General features: G+C 35.8%; 1 protein-coding gene across 17 annotated transcripts in view; it reads left to right on the top strand.

Annotated features, from left to right (window-relative positions):
* Positions 1–21199, top strand: part of Znf438 (zinc finger protein 438) — a 194530-nt gene that overhangs the window by 78281 nt on the left and 95050 nt on the right. For 11 of the 17 annotated variants that reach the window (XM_071599917.1, XM_071599914.1, XM_071599925.1 and 8 more), the window contains one exon: positions 14570–14645. The exons of 5 other annotated variants lie outside the window; for them this stretch is intronic. The gene's annotated coding sequence lies outside the window, so the exon portion shown is untranslated. Of the gene's footprint in view, positions 1–9094; positions 9113–14569; positions 14646–21199 lie in introns of those variants that run through there. One more of the 17 variants, XM_071599920.1, reaches the window with a different exon arrangement.

Below are 21199 nucleotides of genomic sequence, written 5' to 3' on the forward strand. Positions count from 1 at the left end.
AATGCTAAGCAGGAAGTGTGAATCAGGCGGTATAGCGATACCAGACTTCAAACTATACTACAGAGCAATAGTAACAAAAACAGCATGGTACTGGTACCAAAACAGGCGGGTGGACCAATGGTACAGAATAGAGGACACAGAAACCAATCCACAAAACTACAACTACCTTATATTTGATAAAGGGGCTAAAAGCATGCAATGGAGGAAGGATAGCATCTTCAACAAATGGTGCTGGGAAAACTGGAAATCCATATGCAACAAAATGAAACTGAATCCCTTTCTCTCGCCATGCACAAAAGTTAATTCAAAATGGATCAAGGAGCTTGATATCAAATCAGAGACACGCCGTCTGATAGAAGAAAAAGTTGGCTACGATCTACATATTGTGGGGTCAGGCTCCAAATTCCTCAATAGGACACCCATAGCACAAAAGTTAATAACTAGAATCAACAAATGGGACTTACTCAAACTAAAAAGTTTTTTCTCAGCAAAAGAAACAATAAGAGAGGTAAATAGGGAGCCTACACCCTGGGAACAAATCTTTACTCCTCACACTTCAGATAGAGCCCTAATATCCAGAGTATACAAAGAACTCAAAAAATTAGACAATAAGAAAACAAACAACCCAATCAACAAATGGGCCAAGGACCTGAACAGACACTTCTCAGAGGAGGACATACAGTCAATCAACAAGTACATGAAAAAATGCTCACCATCTCTAGCTGTCAGAGAAATGCAAATCAAAACCACCCTAAGATACCATCTCACTCCAGTAAGATTGGCAGCCATTATGAAGTCAAACAACAACAAGTGCTGGCGAGGATGTGGGGAAAAGGGTACACTTGTACATTGCTGGTGGGACTGCAAATTGGTGCAGCCAATTTGGAAGGCGGTATGGAGATTTCTTGGAAAGCTGGGAATGGAGCCACCATTTGACCCAGCTATTCCCCTTCTCGGTCTATTCCCTAAAGACCTAAAAAGAGCATGCTACAGGGACACTGCTACATCAATGTTCATAGCATCACAATTCACAATAGCAAGACTGTGGAACCAACCTACATGCCTTTCAATAGACGAATGGATAAAAAAAAATGTGGCATTTATACACAATCGAGTATTACTCTGCATTAAAAAATGACAAAATCATAGAATTTGCAGGGAAATGGATGGCATTAGAGCAGATTATGCTAAGTGAAGCTAGCCAATCCCTAAAAAACAAATGCCAAATGTCTTCTTTGATATAAGGAGAGTAACTAAGATCAGAGTAGGGACGAAGAGCATGAGAAGAAGATTAACATTAAACAGGGATGAGATGTTGGAGGGAAAGGGAGAGAGAAGGGAAATTGCATGGAAATGGAAGGAGACCCTCAGGGTTATACAAAAGTACATACAAGAGGAAGTGAGGGGAAAGGGAAAAATAATACAAGGGGGAGAAATGAATGACAGTAGAGGGGGTAGAGAGAGAAGAGGGGAGGGGAGGGGAGGGGGATAGTAGAGGATAGGAAAGGCAGCAGAACACAACAGACACTAGTATGGCAATATGTAAATCAATGGATGTATAACTGATGTAATTCTGCAATCTGTATATGGGGTAAAAATGGGAGTTCATAACCCACTTGAATCAAAGTGTGATGTATGATATATCAAGAAATTTGTAATGTTTTGAACAACCAACAATAAAAAAATTAAAAAAAAATAAACATATGGAAGCTAAAGCACTCATCTAAAAATGATGGAAATAACAAAATACTGAAAGAAACATAAATTGACTGAGTCATTTCACCTAACCTATTCTATCTGAGAGTATAGGATATATAATTACATGTTGTCATTTGAGTCTTAGGATAAAAGAATGAAGCAAAAGTAATATTTGAAATGATCCCAACCCCAAATTTTCCAAACTGATAAAAGATATGACAGTCAGATATTCAAGAAATTATATGAGCCCCAAGTAAGATTAGGATGAAGAAAACCACTTCTAAAACTGAACAACAAAAAGTCTGATTAAAAAAAATGGCAAATGATCTGAATAAACACTTCTCAAAAGAAGAAATACAAATGACCAACGAATACATGAAAAATGCTTAATATCACTAGCCATCAGGCAAATGCATTTCAAAACTACAATGAGATATTGTCTCACCTTAACTTTCAACATAATGAAACTTATGAAAACCAGGTAGAAAAAGAGAAAATCTTAAAAACAATCAAAGGAAACATTGTTTTCAAAGGATTGATAACTATTGATTGAAATGTTAGTATGAGATCCTTACTTTTTAAATACATAAAGGAAGAATACTGCCAATGTGAAACTCTGTACTCAAAATATTTTTTAATGAAGACAAATGTATTTTTAGACAGCAGGTAAGAGACTGTCACAAGGAGGACCATAGTACAGTAATTTAGGCTGAAGAAAAATTCCTGTGTGGAATGTAGAACCTTAGGGGGGAAATGAAGATATCAGAAAACATAAATATGTAAGTAAATGTAAAATTACTTATTCCCTCAAGTTAAAATAATAAGTACTTTATATGGAGTATAACAGAAACAAAATATATTAAAATAGCAGAACAAAGGCAGGTAGGTACAAATGGCTAAATTGATAATTTTATCTTCCTCCTGCAGTGGTCAAAATCAGCTGTAATAGGTCAAAGAAGTTTATTTAAAATCTATCAGATAATAGCTTAAAAATTACAGAAATGTTTTTTAAAGGTACAAGAGAAAAAAGGAATAATAAGTTAATTAATTTAAAAAGAGGGGGTTAAATAATATAAAAGAACAGTTGAATAGAAAGCTAGTAATGGTAAATATCAGTGATTAATTACATGTAAATAGGCTAAGTGCCAATTTACAAAAATGTTCTCAAACTGAACTTAAAGAGCAGCTGTATATAGTTTACATAAGATGTATAAAACAGGATATAGAAAGACAAGAAAAGGTATACTGTGCAAACTCTAAAAGAATCTGATACGTTAATTAATGTCAGTGAAGGCTTTAAGGCAAGATGTATAATGAGAATAAAAGTTGATTTGTAATGATAAAAAGGTCAGTTCTATAGGAAACAAAATCCTAAATAGTTTTGTTCCTTATAACTTCAAAATATAGAAAGCTAAAATTGACAACAAACAGGAGAAATGGACAAATTCATCACCAATTTTACAAAATTCATCAACCTTTTTCCCCATCATGTTTAAAATAAGCAATTTTTAAAAAATTAGTTTGCACAATAGTTTAATAATACTATTAACCAACCTGAACCATTGCTTGTATTTTTTTTGGCAGGGGTGGTAGGTAACCAGGGATTGAACTCAGCCCTATTTTGTATTTTATTTAGAGACAGCGTCTCACTGAGTTGCTTAGCATCTTGTCGTTGCTGAGGCTGGCTTTGAACTCACAATCCTCCTGTCTCAGCCTCCCAAGCCACTGGGATTATAGGTCCGCACCACCTGGACCATTGCTCTATAGAGCATTACTTCCAACAACTGCATAATGCTCATTTTTTCAGGTGGATGTGGAATTTTTGCCCAAATAAAACAAACATATGCTGGGCCAAAAAGCAAGACTTAATATATTTCAAAGGATTGAAATCCTATGGTAGATATTGTGAATGGAGTGGTTGTCCTCATTTCCATTTCAGAGGACTTGTCGCTGATATACAGGAATGCCTTTGATTTATGCATGTTGATTTTATAGCCTGCCACTTTGCTGAATTCATTTATTAGCTCTAATAGTTTCTTTGTAGACCCTTTTGGGTCTGCTAGGTATAGAATCATGTCATCTGCAAATAGTGATAATTTAAGTTCTTCTTTTCCTATTTTGATGCCTTTAATTTCTTTCGTCTGTCTAATTGCTCTGGCCAGTGTTTCGAGAACTATGTTGAACAGAAGTGGTGAGAGAGGGCATCCCTGTCTTGTTCCAGATTTTAGAGGGAATGCCTTCAATTTTTCTCCCTTCAGAATGATGCTAGCCTGAGGCTTAGCATAGATTGCTTTTACAATATTGAGGTATGTTCCTGTTATCCCTAGTTTTTCTAGAGTTTTGAACATAAAGGGATGCTGTACTTTGTCGAATGCTTTTTCCGCATCTATCGAGATGATCATATGGTTCTTATTTTTAAGTCTATTGATGTGGTGAATAACATTTATTGATTTCCGTATATTGAACCAGCCTTGCATCCCAGGGATGAATCCTACTTGATCATGGTGCACAATTTTTTTGATATGTTTTTGTATCCGAGTGGCCAGAATTTTATTGAGGATTTTTGCATCTAGGTTCATTAGAGATATTGGTCTGTAGTTTTCTTTCTTTGAAGTGTCTTTGTCTGGTTTAGGTATCAGGGTGATGTTGGCCTCGTAGAATGAATTTGGAAGTTCTCCCTCTTTTTCTATTTCCCGAAGTAGCTTGAAAAGTATTGGTATTAGTTCCTCTTTAAAGGTTTTGTAAAACTCTGCTGTATACCCATCCGGTCCTGGGCTTTTCTTAGTTGGTAGTCTTTTGATGGTTTCTTCTATTTCCTCAATTGATATTGGTCTGTTTAGGTTGTCTATATCCTCCTGACTCAATCTGGGCAGATCATATGACTTAAGAAATTTATCGATGCCTTCACTATCTTCTAATTTATTGGAGTATAAGGATTCAAAATAATTTTTGATTATCTTCTGTATTTCTGAAGTGTCTGTTGTGATATTGCCTCTTTCATCCCGTATGTTAGTAATTTGAGTTCTCTCTCTTCTTCTCTTCGCTAGCATGGCTAAGGGTCGGTCGATTTTGTTTATTTTTTCAAAGAACCAACTTTTAGTTTTGTCAATTTTTTCAATTGTTTCTTTTGTTTCGATTTCATTAATTTCAGCTCTGATTTTAATTATTTCTTGCCTTCTACTCCACTCCATTCACAATATCTTCAAAAAAAATAAAATACTTGTGAATCAACCTAACAAAAGAGGTGAAAGACTTATACAATGAAAACTACAGAACCCTAAAGAGAGAAATAGAAGAAGATCTTAGAAGATGGAAAAATATACCCTGTTCATGGATAGGCAGAACTAACATCATCAAAATGGCGATATTACCAAAAGTTCTCTATAGGTTTAATGCAATGCCAATCAAAATCCCAACGGCATTTCTTGTAGAAATAGAGAAAGCAATCATGAAATTCATATGGAAAAATAAAAGACCCAGAATAGCAAAAACAATGCTAAGCAGGAAGTGTGAATCAGGCGGTATAGCGATACCAGACTTCAAACTATACTACAGAGCAATAGTAACAAAAACAGCATGGTACTGGTACCAAAACAGGCGGGTGGACCAATGGTACAGAATAGAGGACACAGAAACCAATCCACAAAACTACAACTACCTTATATTTGATAAAGGGGCTAAAAGCATGCAATGGAGGAAGGATAGCATCTTCAACAAATGGTGCTGGGAAAACTGGAAATCCATATGCAACAAAATGAAACTGAATCCCTTTCTCTCGCCATGCACAAAAGTTAATTCAAAATGGATCAAGGAGCTTGATATCAAATCAGAGACACGCCGTCTGATAGAAGAAAAAGTTGGCTACGATCTACATACTGTGGGGTCGGGCTCCAAATTCCTCAATAGGACACCCATAGCACAAAAGTTAATAACTAGAATCAACAAATGGGACTTACTCAAACTAAAAAGTTTTTTCTCAGCAAAAGATACAATAAGAGAGGTAAATAGAGAGCCTACATCCTGGGAACAAATCTTTACTCCTCACACTTCAGATAGAGCCCTAATATCCAGAGTATACAAAGAACTCCAAAAATTAGACAATAAGATAACAAACAACCCAATCAACAAATGGGCCAAGGACCTGAACAGACACTTCTCAGAGGAGGACATACAATCAATCAACAAGTACATGAAAAAATGCTCACCATCTCTAGCAGTCAGAGAAATGCAAATCAAAACCACCCTAAGATACCATCTCACTCCAGTTAGATTGGCAGCCATTATGAAGTCAAACAACAACAAGTGCTGGCGAGGATGTGGGGAAAAGGGTACACTTGTACATTGCTGGTGGGACTGCAAATTGGTGCAGCCAATTTGGAAAGCAGTATGGAGATTTCTTGGAAAGCTGGGAATGGAGCCACCATTTGACCCAGCTATTCCCCTTCTAGGTCTATTCCCTAAAGACCTAAAAAGAGCATGCTACAGGGACACTGCTACATCGATGTTCATAGCAGCACAATTCACAATAGCTAGACTGTGGAACCAACCTAGGTGCCCTTCAATGGATGAATGGATAAAAAAAATGTGGCATTTGTACACAATGGAGTATTACTCTGCATTAAAAAATGACAAAATCATAGAATTTACAGGGAAATGGATGGCATTAGAGCAGATTATGCTAAGTGAAGCTAGCCAATCCCTAAAAAACAAATGCCAAATGTCTTCTTTGATATAAGGAGAGTAACTAAGAACAGAGTAGGGTCGAAGAGCATGAGAAGAAGATTAACATTAAACAGGGATGAGATGTTGGAGGGAAAGGGAGAGAGAAGGGAAAATGCATGGAAATGGAAGGAGACCCTCAGAGTTATACAAAAGTACATACAAGAGGAAGTGAGGGGAAGGGGAAAAATAATACAAGGGGGACAAACGAATGTCAGTAGAGGGGGCAGAGAGAGAATAGGGGAGGGGAGGGGAGGGGAGGGGGGATAGTAGAGGATAGGAAAGGCAGCAGAATACAACAGACACTAGTATGGCAATATGTAAATCAATGGATGTGCAACTGATGTGATTCTGCAATCTGTATATGGGGTAAAAATGGGAGCTCATAACCCACTTGAATCAAATTGTGAAATATGATATATCAAGAACTATGTAATGTTTTGAACAGCCAACAATAAAAAATTAAAAAAAAAAAGAATGGGATCCTAATTAGAATAAGTTATATTCCATGTGTATGTATAATATGTTAAAATACACTCTACTGTCATGTATATCTAAAAAGAATAAATTTACAAAAAGGAAATAAAAAAAAAAAAAAGAAATCCTATGGTAGATGTTCCATAGTGGAATTAAACTCAAAATGAGCAACAGACAACTGGAAAATCGCCAATTTGCTTCAGAATAAGCAACACACTTTTAAACAATTCATGAGTAACTACTTGTAACACAAATTAGCAACATTTTGTACTGATTCAGTAGCAAACCTTTGGGTCATAGTTAATATAGTACTTAGAAAAACAAAGCTTTAAAATGCTGCAGTGATTTAATCTTTTCAAAAAGCTAAAAAAAAGGATGTTATAAAGTCTTCTTTATGACTGAGTAATATTCCGTTGTGTATAAATTTATTTCCATAAATTCTTTATCCATTCATCTGTTGATAGGCATCTAGGTTGGTTCGATAGCTTAGTTAAGCTTAGCTATTGTGAATTGAGCTGATATAAACAATAATATGGCTGTGTCATATAGGATAACTGGGTCAAATGGTGGTTCCATTCCTAGGTTGGTTGGTTTGGTTGTTTGTTTAGTTGTAGATGGACACAATATCTTTATTTTTATTTAATTATTTTTTTGTGGTGCTGGTGATTGAACCCAGGGCCTCACACATGCAAGGCAAGCACTCTACCACTGAGCTACAACCCTAGCCCCCTTCCTAGTTTTTTGAGGAATCTCCATATTGGTTTCTAGAATAGTTGAATTAATTTTTAGTCAACATTTAATTGTACTTATGTCTTGATAGTTGCCATTCTGACTGGAGTGAAATGGAATCTCAAGTTTAGTTTTATTTGCATTTCTCTAATTTCTAGACATGTTGAACATTTTTTCATGTATCTATTGACTATTCATATTTCTTCTTTTGAGAAGTGTCTGTTTGGTTCCTTTGGCCATTTATTGATTGAATTATCTTTTTTTAATGTTAGACTTTTTGAGTTTTTTGTATGTTCTGGAAATTAATGCCTTATCTGAGGTGCGGGTGACAAGATTGTCTTCCATTCTGTAGGCTCTGTGTTCACGTTCTTCATTGTTTTCTTTGCTGTGAAGAAGTTTTTAGCTTAATAACATCCCTTTTATTGATTTTGTAATTTTACTTCTTGCACTTTAGGAGTCTTGTTGAGAAAGTTGGTTCCTAAGCCTACATGTTAGAGTGTTGGGCCTACATTTTCTCAAGTATGTGCAAGGTTTCTCATTCTATAACCCAGGTCTTTGATCCTCTTTGAGTTGAATGTCATGCAGGGTGAGAGATAAGGGTGAAGTTCATTCGAACATATGGATATCCAGTTTTCCCAGCACCATTTGTTGAAGAGGCTATCTTCTCTTCAGTGTATGATTTTGGCTCCTTTGTCAAGTATGCGATAACTATTCATGTGGGTTTGTCTCTGTTCTTCTATTCCATTTATCTTCATGATTATTTTGGTGCCAATATCATGCTGTTTTGTTACTATAGCTCTGTAATATAATTTAAGTTCTGCTACTGTGATGCTTCCTGTTTCACTTTTCTCATTACAGATTGCTTTAGTTATTCTGGGCCTCTTATTTTTTCCAAATAAATTTCACTGCCTTTTCTATTTCTATGAAGAAATCATTGGAATTTTATTAGGAATTGCATTAATTTTGTATAGCACTTTTGGTAGTAGGGGCCATTTTCATAATATTAATTCTGCCTTTCCAAGAACATGGGAGATCTTTCTATCTTCTAAGATATTCTTCAGTTTCTTTCTTTAGTGTACTGTAGTTTTCATTGTAGAGATCTTTCACCTCTTTTGTTAGATTTATTCTGAAGTATTTTATTTTCTTTTTTTGTCTATTGTGAATGGATAGTTTTCCTAATTTCTCTTTCAGCTGATTCATTATCTGTATATGGGAAGACAATTGACTTATGGGTATTAATTTTGTATTCTGCTACTTTGCTGAATTCATTTATGAGTTCTAGAAGTTTTCTGGTGGAGTTATTTTGGTCTTCTAAATATAGAATCATGTCCATGGCAAACAAATAGTTTGAGCTCTTTTCTTATTTATATCCCTTTCATTTCTTTCTGTTGCCTAATTTCTCTGGCTAGTGTTTCAAGGAAAGTGCTGAATGGAAGTGGTGAAAGAGGGTACCCCGTCTTGTTCCAGTATTTAACATCATTCTAATGATGTTGGTCTTGGGTTTGTCATATAGCTTTTACAATGTTGAAGTATGTTCCTACTATCGCTAGTTTTTCCATTGTTTTAAACATGAATGGATGCTATATTTTGTCATATGCTTTTTCAGCATCTATTGAGATAATCATGTGATTCTTGTTTTTAAGTCTATTTATGTGGTGAATTATATTTATTCATTACTGTATGTTGAACTCACTTTACATTGCTTAAATGAAACCCATGTGATCATGGTGCACTGTGTTTTTAATGCAGTTTTTGTATGTGACGTGCTTGTATTTTATGTAGAATTTTTGCATCTATATTCATCAGAAATATTGGTCTCCAGTATTTTTTCCTTGATGAGTCTTTTTCTGGTTTTGGTACAGGGTAGTACTAGCTTCATAGAATGACTTTGAGAGGGTTTCTTCCTTTTCTATTTCATGGAATAATTTGAGAAGGATTGGTGTTAGTTCTTCTTTAAAAGTCTGCTAGAACATGGCTGAGAATCCATCAGGACCTGGGCTTTTCTTTGTTGGTAGGCTTTTGATAGGGTCTTCAATTTCATTACTTGAAATCAATGTTTAATTTTTCTGTGTCCTCCTGATTCAGTTTGGGTAGGTCATATGTCTCTAGAAATTTGTCAGCGTCTTCAAGATTTTCTAATTTATTGGAGTTGAAGTTTTCAAAATAGTTTGATTATCCTGTGTATTTCAGTAGTGTCTGTGGTGATATTTCCTTTTTCGTCGCAATTTTAATAATAATTTGAGTTTTTTCTCTCTTTCTTTTGGTTAGCTTAGCTAAGGGTTTATCAATTTTATTTATTTTTTCAAAGAATCAACTTTTTGTTTCATTGATTTTTGGCTCTGATTTTAATTATTCCTACATTGTGCTTTTGGTGTTGATTTGTTCTTCTTTTTCTAGGGCCATGAAATTTAATGTTAGATTATTTAGTTGGTATCTTTCTATTCTTTTAAATGAATGGGTTTAATGCTTATGAACTTTCCTCTTAGAACTGCCCTCATAGTTTCCCAGAGATTTTGATATGTTGTATCACTATTCTCATTTATCTCTTAAGTGTTTTTTTTTTTAAATTTTACCCTTGATTTCTTCTGCTTTGCATTCATCATTTAATAGTGTATCATTTATTCTCCAGGTGTTAGAGTAGCTTCTATTTTTTTTTTATCTTATCATTGACTTCTAATTTCATTCCGTTATTACCTGATAGAATGCAAGGGGTATTATCTATATATTTTTTTTATTTGTTAAGAGTTGCTTTGTGGCTTTAGATATGATCTGTTTAAGAAAATGATCTATGTGCTAATGTGCAGAAACTGTATGTGGTCATTCATGGATGAAATATTATATTTATGTCTGATAAATCTGGATTGTTAATTTATTTTTTAGTTCTGTAGCTTCATTATTTTTTGATTGGAAAATCTATCCAGTGATTAGGGAGGTGTGTTACCCAATATTATTGTGTTGTTGTCTACTGGATCCTTGATATTGAGAAGGGTTTGAGAGAAAGCAGAAGTAAAAATTTAAAGGAAGACTGAGAGAGAAAAAAATAGAATTTTTCTGTTACCAAAAGAAAAGAAAGAGAACCAATAGAAATAGACAGGTGAAAAACAATACAAAAACCCTAGCCCCCAAAAGGCAGTCATGAAAAGTAACTCTTTCTGGGGTTTTTTGTTTATTTGTTTGTTTGTTTTGAGGTGTTTAGCTCACACAAGAGTAGTGGCCCTTGCCAAGACCTTCCTCCTTTTGTGTAGCTCATCAAGCTGCCAGTTAGAGTTCAAAAAGTCCGAGTTTCCCTTCTCCACAGTGTGAGGTGGCACAGGTTGGAGAGTGTTGTCTGCCCCACTGTCAGGGTAAGGTTGCTGTCAAGTTCCCCTAGGCGCAGCTCCTGAAAGCCCCAGGTGCTTTGTTGAATGGCGATTGGTGTGAAGATTTTAAATCAGCGCCCTTACAGGGCCTTGCAACTGCCAGTTCACACTGAGATACTGCACCCCAGGAGTCTCCCCTGGATTCCACTTGTGAGGTAGAGAGCCAGTTTTTTGCCCCCTCTGCCACCTGTATTCTGCTGCATCAAACACCCTCTATGCCTGAATTTCTCTAGTTTCCTCGGCACACTCTGAGCTTTGTGGTGGGCATCTGCCAGGTATGGTTTTGGGACCTAGCTTAAGCACACAGGTCCAGACTCCCATTACCGCCCGCCACTGTAGCATGGTAGGAACATGCCACGGCCATCATGTGTGGCATGTTTTCCACCCTCTGGATCAGTTCGACAGTGTCCTTAATCTCTGATTTCTCTGTACCAAGACACACCATAGTGCCATGGTGCCATCTTAGATGCAGGTTTTCTTAGTCCCCCTGCTCCCTTTGTCCACGGTGGATCAGGTCTAGCAGCTGCCAGCACTGGTGGTGGCTTTTCTTCTTTTATTTTATTAGACCTAAACATCTGAGTCCCCAAGCTGTTCTGAGAGTACAGAATTAAATCCCAGTAAAGACCCTCTTTCACTTACCTCACTGAGAAGTTACTCATCTGCTTTCTTGGTCTCATGCCATAGAGCAGCTTGGTCAGCACACTTTGCTGCTCCACCATTTTCCTGTTCTCCACAAAATTCTAGATTTTAAAGGAGGGTTGATGTGCTCCTTTGTTCCCAGAAGCCACTTAGGAATCTGTGTGCCTTCTTTATTTATCAGTTCCTTGTTTATAAATCTTCCATTACTGCCTCCTCTTCCTAATTCCTTTTATTGGTTGACTTTGAGGACACAGCTCCAACTTCCTCAGTGATGTTAGTATTATGATCATGTACACTCCACACCATGTGATTAAAATATTTCTCCAAATTCATGAATTTGAGTTTCTAATGCTAAAAACTTTTTTGTTGTTATTGTTGGTACCAGGGATTGAGCCATATCCCCAGCTCTTCTTGTTTTTATTTGGGGACAGAATTTTGCTAAGTTGCTTCAGGGCTCACTAAGTTGCCAAGGCTTGGGTCAAACTTGCAGTCTTCTTGCCTCATCCTCCTGAGTTGCTGAGATTCCAGGCATACGCCACCAGCAGAACTGATTTTTTAACTTCATTATCAACCAAAGTCATTCTAAAATTTTAAATACCAAAAACCCTTCTTTTCCTTTCTCCTTTTCTCTGACAACTAAACTGTTCTCTCAAATTCAAATATTCCTTCATTCTTCTAATGTTCCTTAATCTGTCTTCCCTTTCATTCCCTCTTTCTGCCTTCTTCTCTCTCCCTCCGTAGATGGCTTTGCCATTGGATCTGAAATTCTTCAGCTTTATTCCCTAATACACAAAATTTTTATCTATCTTCCTTCCTTTGCTTTCATTCTAATCACAAAGAATTTTCTCCTCTTTAACATGAACTAGTAGAGTTCTCGTCTTTTCCTTGATTTTGCCCCATATATCACTCTTCCTTTCCATTTTTTCCATTTACTAGCATTAAAAATGAGTAAAAAACCCAATAATAACAACAAAAACTTAAGTTCACTTTCTTCAGCTTCATTTTCAGACTATACTGGACCTCTTAGAAGGGCAAACTTATGATTAAGTTATAATTCCACCTCTCTCTTCCCCACTTTTAAATATCCCAACTAATAGAATTTTCTCTTCTCCTTTACTGCCTTTTAGAAGAATCTTTCTAAGTTCACCATATGTGGTAAGTTCTTCTTGGTCTTTCTTCCCTAAAGAGGCAGGACAGTGCATTCCTTTCTTTTGTTCTTCTGTGACTTCACTGGTTGCTATCAATCTTTTGTGGCAGGCCCCTCCTCAAATAAATAGACCATTTAGGAGATGACCAAGCTATTGCATTGAGTTAATGCAGTCAGAGATACCATACAGTTGATTATGGAGTGGTACCTCAAAGAGAGAAAACGAGTGTAGTATTTTTCTTTATTACAGATGGTCTCTGAAATTCTAGGATAGGATATCAGAAATGAAATGAGTTGTTGGATTGGTTGATTTCCTAAGACTGTGATTGATACAAACAACGAATAAAAGAAAGATCCATTACAGCTGAAGACAGTATAACTGTAGGTTGTTGATTGTTCCAGTTCTCAGTTTTGCATAATTGATTGGATGGTTATTCTGGTTCTCACTTTGAAGCACTTCTTCAGTGACTTTTCAACACTTAATTCCATTGCAACAGTTGTCCTTTTTTTTTTTTAAATTTAAATTTATATTTTGGTTGTAGGTGGACATGTACCTTTATTTTATTTATTTATTTGTTTGTTTGTTTATTTATTTATTTATTTATATGTGGTGCTGAGAATTGAACCCAGTGCCTCGCACAGGCTGGGCAAGCGATCTACCACTAAGCCACAACCCCAGCCCCAAAATATTAAATGTGAGGCGGTTGAGATTAAGTTTTTCACCAGTCTATTTCTTTCTTTCTTTTCTTTTTTTTTTTTGGGGGGGGGAGGTAGTACTGAGGATTGAACCCAGGGCCTTGTGCATGCTAGGCAAGCACTCTACCAACTGAGGTATATCCCCAGCCCCCCCCCCCTTTTTAATTATATTTTGTTTTTATCTTGACCATTGCAGTAGCAAAAGATCTCATTGCCTATAGTAAAATAAATGTCTGTGTGTACCTCATATGCAGTATGTAGTTTGACTTGTATTTAGGCCTTGGATACACTGCCTATTGAGTCTTCTCACAGTAACTCATACTCTAAAACAAAAGCCATATGTTTAAAATACAAATTTGAATGTATTTTCTACTGAATGTGCTTTTTTTTGTGCAGTACTGGGGATTATTCCCAGGGCCTTGTGCAAGCTGGAGAAGCACTCTCTCGTAGAGCTCCATCTCCAGCCCTCTACTGAAGCCACATGTGCTGAATCTAGTATTTAACCTTCTACAATATGACTTGGCTTCAACTCAAAATTCTAGTCCTTATCTGTTTCTTAACAGTCTCTCTGTTGATATTCAGTCCAGAATGCAGAGCCTTCCTACATTTTTCCTGTAGTAATAAACTCTCTCCAAAGTTCCATAGTGCCTTGTATCATTTGCAGCACTAAGTCTGTCTTGATTTGGAGTTACTCATATTAGTCTTCTCTAGAGGTTTATGAGTTGCTTGAGAATAGGAGCTGTCTCTCCCTTACTTTAGTATCTTTTTGCTGACTGTAATACTGAGGAGGGCTCAAATGTTGACTAAATTTTAAATAATTCAGTTTAAATCAGGCTTAAATATCTAATAATATATTTCCCCAGTTTTTAGGAGATTGACATAAAATATGTGAAGGAGAATATTGTATCTTCTATTTTAGAAGTCTCTGAGCACAGCTCAATATTTTTATTATAGATTTTTAAATTATGCATAGTATAAGTAATATCAGTTTTAAGGTACTTCATATAATTCTTTTATGGTCTTTCAGGTGTAATCATCTAATTGGTTTCTATAAGCAACAAATCAATCCTTTTAATTTCATTACTTCCATTTCATTTGTTTTCAGATAAAGATGAATGCTGTGTGTCATGTAATACTGAAGTTTTGAAGTTGGAAGACATTTGCTAAATCAAATCACTCAAGTAAGTTGGCTCACACCTATCTTAGCAATAGCTCAAGATTTAAAAACAAGGGGCTGGGTTGTAGCTCAGCAGTAGAACGCTTGCCCAGCATGTGTGATATACTGGGTTCTATCCTCAGCACCACATAAAAATAAATAAACAAAGATGTTGTGTCCTTCTGCAACTAAAAAAATTGTTTTAAAAAGAGAAAAGATTTTAAAACAAACAAGTCCACCACCTTTGACGCTTCCTTAATAATAAAATTTTATGGAATATCTTATAGTGATATTGTATATTGAATAAGAGTTCTTCCACAATAGTGGAATAACAATTTCATATTACATTTTATATGTTTTTAAAAATATAATGTTTAGGGGCTGGGGTTGTGGCTCAGTGGTAGAGTTGCCTACCACTTGTGAGGCCCTGGGTTTGATCCTCAGCACCACATAAAAATAAATAAATAAAATAAAGATATTGTGTCCAATTACAACTAAAAAATAAATATATAAAAAAACAAAATAACATTTTAAAAAATATATATAATGTTTAAACACATTGTATTATTTTTAAAGGGAGACTACCACCTCAATTATCCTTGTATTTGTAGCAAGTTCTAGTCATAAAGTCTTAACCAAACAGCTAAACAGTGCTTTTAAAATGGTTTTTCTTTTGAAGCTAATATTTTGGTTTTTATTTTTTAAGTTTTCATACAGTTTTTCTTAATGATTTCTACATTATTATAAAAGGAAGTAATTTATTAACCAGCTAGCACATGAACCTTAAATGTTTATTTGGTCAAAAACCTCTCTTGAAAGATTATCTTAACCAACCTCAACTTTTAAAATCATCTCTTCATGATCTTTCTGTATTCATTCTCTTTCTCCATCTTGTATTCTGCATAAATCTGCATATAGAATCACTTTAATAATTCAGTTCCTTTGCCTGGCATTCAAAGCTCCCTACCATGCTCCTAAAACATCCCCCAGTTGAGCCAACTGGAGTCTCCTATTCTCTAAACTCACATATCCTTCTTTGTCCTTAAATTGTACTATTTTTCCTACCGGAAAAATGATTTTCTGCTTTTGCTATTTCCTTTGCGTCTTAAAATCTTCTACAAATCTCTCAATGAAGTCTTCCTAGGTACTCCAGTTAGAAATACTAACTCTTTCCATCTCCATCTCTCTGCTGACTGCATCTAATGTTTTGTTTTTTATCACTATTAACAGCAGCTTTATTTGTGTCTATTATAGCTCCCATCCTAGGTTGTAAGTCTGTATAAAGTAAAAGATCATGTCTGATGAATTTTGTCTCCCACAGTACTCAGGATAGCCTTTAATAATGTTCAGTAAATATTTGCTTAAAAAATTAAGAATGTGCTTGGCTTTCTTCCCATCATCCCCTCTTTCATCCTATAGATATGTACTGTCCATATTAATGCCAATTTTCATTCTTGTAGTCCATTCCTGGCTGCCCTTAGTAAGATACAGTCATGCCCCAACCTAAGAATAAGCTATATTCCAGAAGTTCATATCTTAATTCGATTGTTGAGAATGCAGAAAGCATTTTTCCACAAAAACAGTGCTATAAATATTGGTTTGATTCTCAGCCAGCTCTCCCAAGACTGTTTAACTCATAAGTACCTGTGCTACTTCAGTTACAGGTAGACTCCATGTACAATGATGTTTTGTGTCATTCTGGATATGGAAGTATGTCTCCCATGCACTAGACACAGGACATGAACCTGCTGAGCTGAGCCAGAGCTTCGGTAGTGATTCATATTAGATACTCTTCTACTAGTAGCTTTTTAGTTTTCAGTATTTGCATTATAGACATTTACCTACAGTTTACTAATACCTTTATGTCGTCTAAATTGAGAGGAAAAGAGCACTTGCTCTTCTGAACCTCCCCATAGTGAGTTAGGAAGGGGCTTCAGCTGGCCTTTCACATTGGTGGGCCTTTTGTAAGGTTTTGATAGATCAGTAGCTCTTTTACTACATACTGCTTTCTGCTCTTCTACAAACAACAGATTGCATACACATAGAAGATATATAAACATAGAAAGTATATAAATATGAAAAAATAACTTCTTTCTATAAGGAAAAATACATTTATTAGTATCACCCCTAAATTTGACATCAAATCAGTTTTTGTGAACAAGTGATTATCTTTTCTACATGGATATAATGATGCCTCTAGTGACAAAACATGTCACTGTATGAATAAACAACCCTTGAGGTTGACAGTTTAGGTTGTCAGGCTGTAAGAAAAAAACACTTCATAAATTTCAGAGAACTTAATTATTCAGTCATCATAAGTATTGAGCCCAGAGTATCTACTTTATGCTTAATGCTGCTGCTAATGGTAGGGGCTAGTGAGTGGAAACAAAAGATGTTGTGAAAAGTTTGCCTTCCCTCAGGGGCCTGAAATACGAGGAGCAAAATATTAAATATTCACAGTGAAAACAATGTTATTAATTGCCATAAAATACTTTAATCCTCAGAGCATTTATTATCTTTCTACTGAGGATTATCAGAATTGCAGCGTCATTAAGATTCACTATGGTTCTAAAAATAGTGGTGGGATTTCACTTAGTTTTAGAAGAATGGTGAAGATGTAAATAAAGAGCTAGAAAGGAAATGCTATTCCATGTTGGATTAACAGCATGCAGAGAGGATTGGAGACATAAACAAACAACAGTCATTAATGGCTAAAGCACAAGAGTTAGTTCATATTGGGTGAAATAATAAGTGGGAAAATTAGATCAGTGGTTCAGCCCTGGCAGAACCTAAGAGTCATCCATCTATTTTTAAAGCTACAAGTCCCTGGATCTTCCCCAGAACTATTAAATAGAATTTCTGGGGCATGGGGCATAAGCCTGTTTATTTTTAAAGCTCCCCTAGTGGTTCTGATATTCAGCCAAGGTTGAAATCCCCTGAATTAGAAGGATGGGCCAAATTTAGGAGAGCTATGAATCCCCTGCTGAGGAGTTGGGCCTCTGTCCCTCAAGCAGTGGGAAGCCTTCAGAGGTTTCTGAGGTGGGTGACATGATCAATTTTGTCCTTGCCAAGATAAATGATTCCTCAACTATATGTGAATGGAAGAAAAATAAGGAAAAGCTTGAAGTAGAGCAATGGTTATGAGAAAAAAGAGCCACATTTTTAAGTATAGTTAGATGTGTGGGAGTTGGTGATGTCAGCCTTGACCTCAGCATGATTTGTTTTATAAACTGATTATACAACTTCACCCTTATTAATTTGGTCTTTTTTCTCTTATGACCTGGCAACTTAAACAGTAATTTCAGCCACTTTGCATTTAATGGAAAGAGATCATGGTCTACTCAGGTACATGTCTAATTCATAATAGTAAGTGAAGTTATATGTATGAGGAATATGACCTTCAACACAATCATTATAAAGCAATCAGGAACCTCCCGTATATGCAGTAACACAACCCCAGTCCTACAGAATTGTGCCAAGAATCAGAGTCACATATATAAGGTAGTTGTTGACTCACAGTTCCCTAGCATTAAGTTGAAATTTGAAGAAACGTTCTCAATCATCCTATGCATTTTAATATTTTTAGTATTAAATTTGATAATTGCTTAGTTTTTTGCTGGCAGATTATGTGAGGCCCCTGACTAAAACACCAATCCATATTCTAAGCTTACAATTCTTTCTCTGCCCATTTTTGTAAAGAGAGCAAGCAACCTGTGGGCTCCCATTAGTTCCATCCTCTGATGTTATCTACCTGTAAGTGCCTCCAACTCATCCTCATCCAGAGGGATAACTGAATCAGCAGAGTGGAATCTTCAGTGGAGTCAGAATTTCAGTTCTTTTGCGGCACTGATCAGCCAGATGATCCTGGCAATTCTTTTGCTTCTGACCCAAGTGGCACATGATAGCTCCTAAGGTGTACAAACTCAAACCACACCATAGGTTAGAAACATTTCGTATCTCTTTGATGTGTTTGAATTTTTTTATTTGAAGATAATTAGCCATATTTATTAGACAGCAGAGAATAAGTTCAAAGCCTGAAGTTTTGATGTGACCCACCTCCCTCTAAAAAAGACTCAACATCATGAATTTTTTAAAAATAACTACTTTCTCAGTTATTCTGTAATAATATATTCAACAATTTCTTTGACCTTTTTTGCCTTAACAATGAATTTATTATTGTTTTATCAATATCTTTATACTTTGAATTACTTTTGTAATAGATATGTAGTTTTCACTCATCACCCAAATGTTTAAACAGAGAATGGATGGTTTGCTTAGAGTTGATAGATTTGGTAGAAGAGAGGAAAGAGAAGGCAGCTAACATTTAAAATAAAAATCAAGTGCTATATCATATTCTTTACATATATTTTGTCATTCTAATTTCATTTCACAAATGAGGAAATTGGGATTTAGAGAAGTTTAAAAAACTTACCTGAGCCCAAAGTCAGGTCTGGCTATCTGTGGAAAGAGCTTAGTCTTCTAAGTTTTCATGACTTTTATATGTGGGAGAAATCACTGAATGCAGAATGAGAAGGTTTGAATATAAGCCTCACCCTTGTCACTAATAACCCTGAAACAAATTATTTAATGCTTCAGAGCATCAGTTTCCTTGTCATCATAGGAATTAACACTCACTTTACTGACCATTTTGGCTTGTTGTGAGAAAAATAAGCTAGTTAGATTCAGTATGATTTTATACACATAAAAACCCGTGGAAGTGTGATAAATTCTTAATTCAAGCAAATAAATAAACAGAACAAACATTAAATGAGATGACTTGAACCGACTTTGTGGTTTTTCATTACTTAGTATTGCTATAAATTTTCCAAAAATAATGTTCATCAATTTTGCAAATCCCAAACACTGTGGTGTGCCAAACTGCATCACTGTCCATTTAATATCTCAGTGTAGCCGAGAGTGTCCTGGCTTTCACTTGCCAGGAGCAATCATTAGTTTATATGCTCTATTAACTAGGTTCGACCCCCAGTAGATGCTCATTGCCAATGAGGATTGTTAGGCAATGTGACTTATTGATGTTAACATTCTCAGAACATTTTTCCCCATATTTCTGAGGTTTTAGAACAAACCTGAAGAAAAAAGTCACATTTTGTAATACTGTTTTTACAAAACTGCTTTTCAAAAATGTTTCCATTGCCAGGCTTACTAGTGTGTACCTGCAATCCCACCTACTTGGGAGGCTTAGGCAGGAGGATTACATGTTTGAGACCAGACTTGGCAATTTAGTAAGATCCTGCCTCAGAATCATAAAAAGTTTTAAAATGAGCTGGGACTATGTTGCTCAATGGTAGAACACCTGGATTCAATCCCAATACGGCAAAAAAAAAAAAAAAAAAAAATCCCCCCAGTTTCTGAAAACTTATACATTACAGATTAGTCACACTGAATGACAATTATGAGCTATTATAATCCACTTGTGACTCCTTCATGTATATATGTAACAGATAAGGATTTGGAAGAACTCATTAAATTATAAGGACAGTGCTATGAATGATGTCACAGGTCATTTCCTAGGGTTACACAAAACCCTTACTCAAAATTCTTTGACATTGGCTATTAGCTAAGAGAACAGAGAAACAGTTTTAATAAAACTTAAGATGTGGATTCACAAGTGTGTGCCCACGCAGTTTTAGGTTCTTAAGTATATGTGACTCCCCTGCATCAGTACATCTTGGGATCAGTACATTGCATAGAGGGTTTTCTGGTCTTAAGGTATTGACTTCAACATGGTTTCCGATACCAGTGCTGTGCCTGCTTCCTAGATCTGGTGGATGGATGGCTCCAGTTAGGGCCATGTGAAATAAAATTCAAGGGAAGTAGACATAGAAAGCAAAGAAAATGGACAAAGTAGAGATTGTAAATCCTCGACCAATGGCCAGATTTGGTCTGTAAATGTGTTTTGTTTGACCAGCACAATATTTTTTAATATTAATATTTTATTAAGTATTAATATTTTTAATTAGTAACTAATTTGTTGTCAAAAAATTTAATGCACAAAATCATGGCTGCTGCATTCTCATGCAAACTAGAAGATCTGGCAACTTGGTCCTGTATTGCCATGTGGTAGTCATCAGCTAGTGCTGAATAGAAGCTGTCTGTATTAGATTGGAACATTGTACTTTTTGGTTATCTCAGTCCCACCCCTCGTTATTGTTTTTCTTTAAGTAGAAATAAGAGGAGAGCTAAATCTTACTTAGACTTCCATCTGTGTTAAAATTGCAAATAGCAGGTTGAAGACATGGCATATTTCAGTATAAGTGAGAGATTGTATTAGTTTTCTAGAGCTGCCATAACTAAGTACCACAAGTGGAGAGGCTTTAAACAACAGAATTTTTTCCTACAGTTTTGGAGGCTAGAAATCTGAAATCAATTGGCAAGGCCAAGTCACTCAGAGGCCCATAGAAGAGGATCCTGCCTTATCTAGTTTCTGGAAGCCTCGGGCATTTCTTACTATATGACAGCATAAATCCAATCTCTGATCCTGTCTTCTCATGATTGTCTTCTGTTCTGTATGGCAGTGTCCAAATTTTCTCCTTAGAAGGATACCAGCCAAATTGGATT

Source organism: Marmota flaviventris, chromosome 12, assembly GCF_047511675.1.
Source record: "Marmota flaviventris isolate mMarFla1 chromosome 12, mMarFla1.hap1, whole genome shotgun sequence".
NCBI lineage: Eukaryota > Metazoa > Chordata > Mammalia > Rodentia > Sciuridae > Marmota > Marmota flaviventris.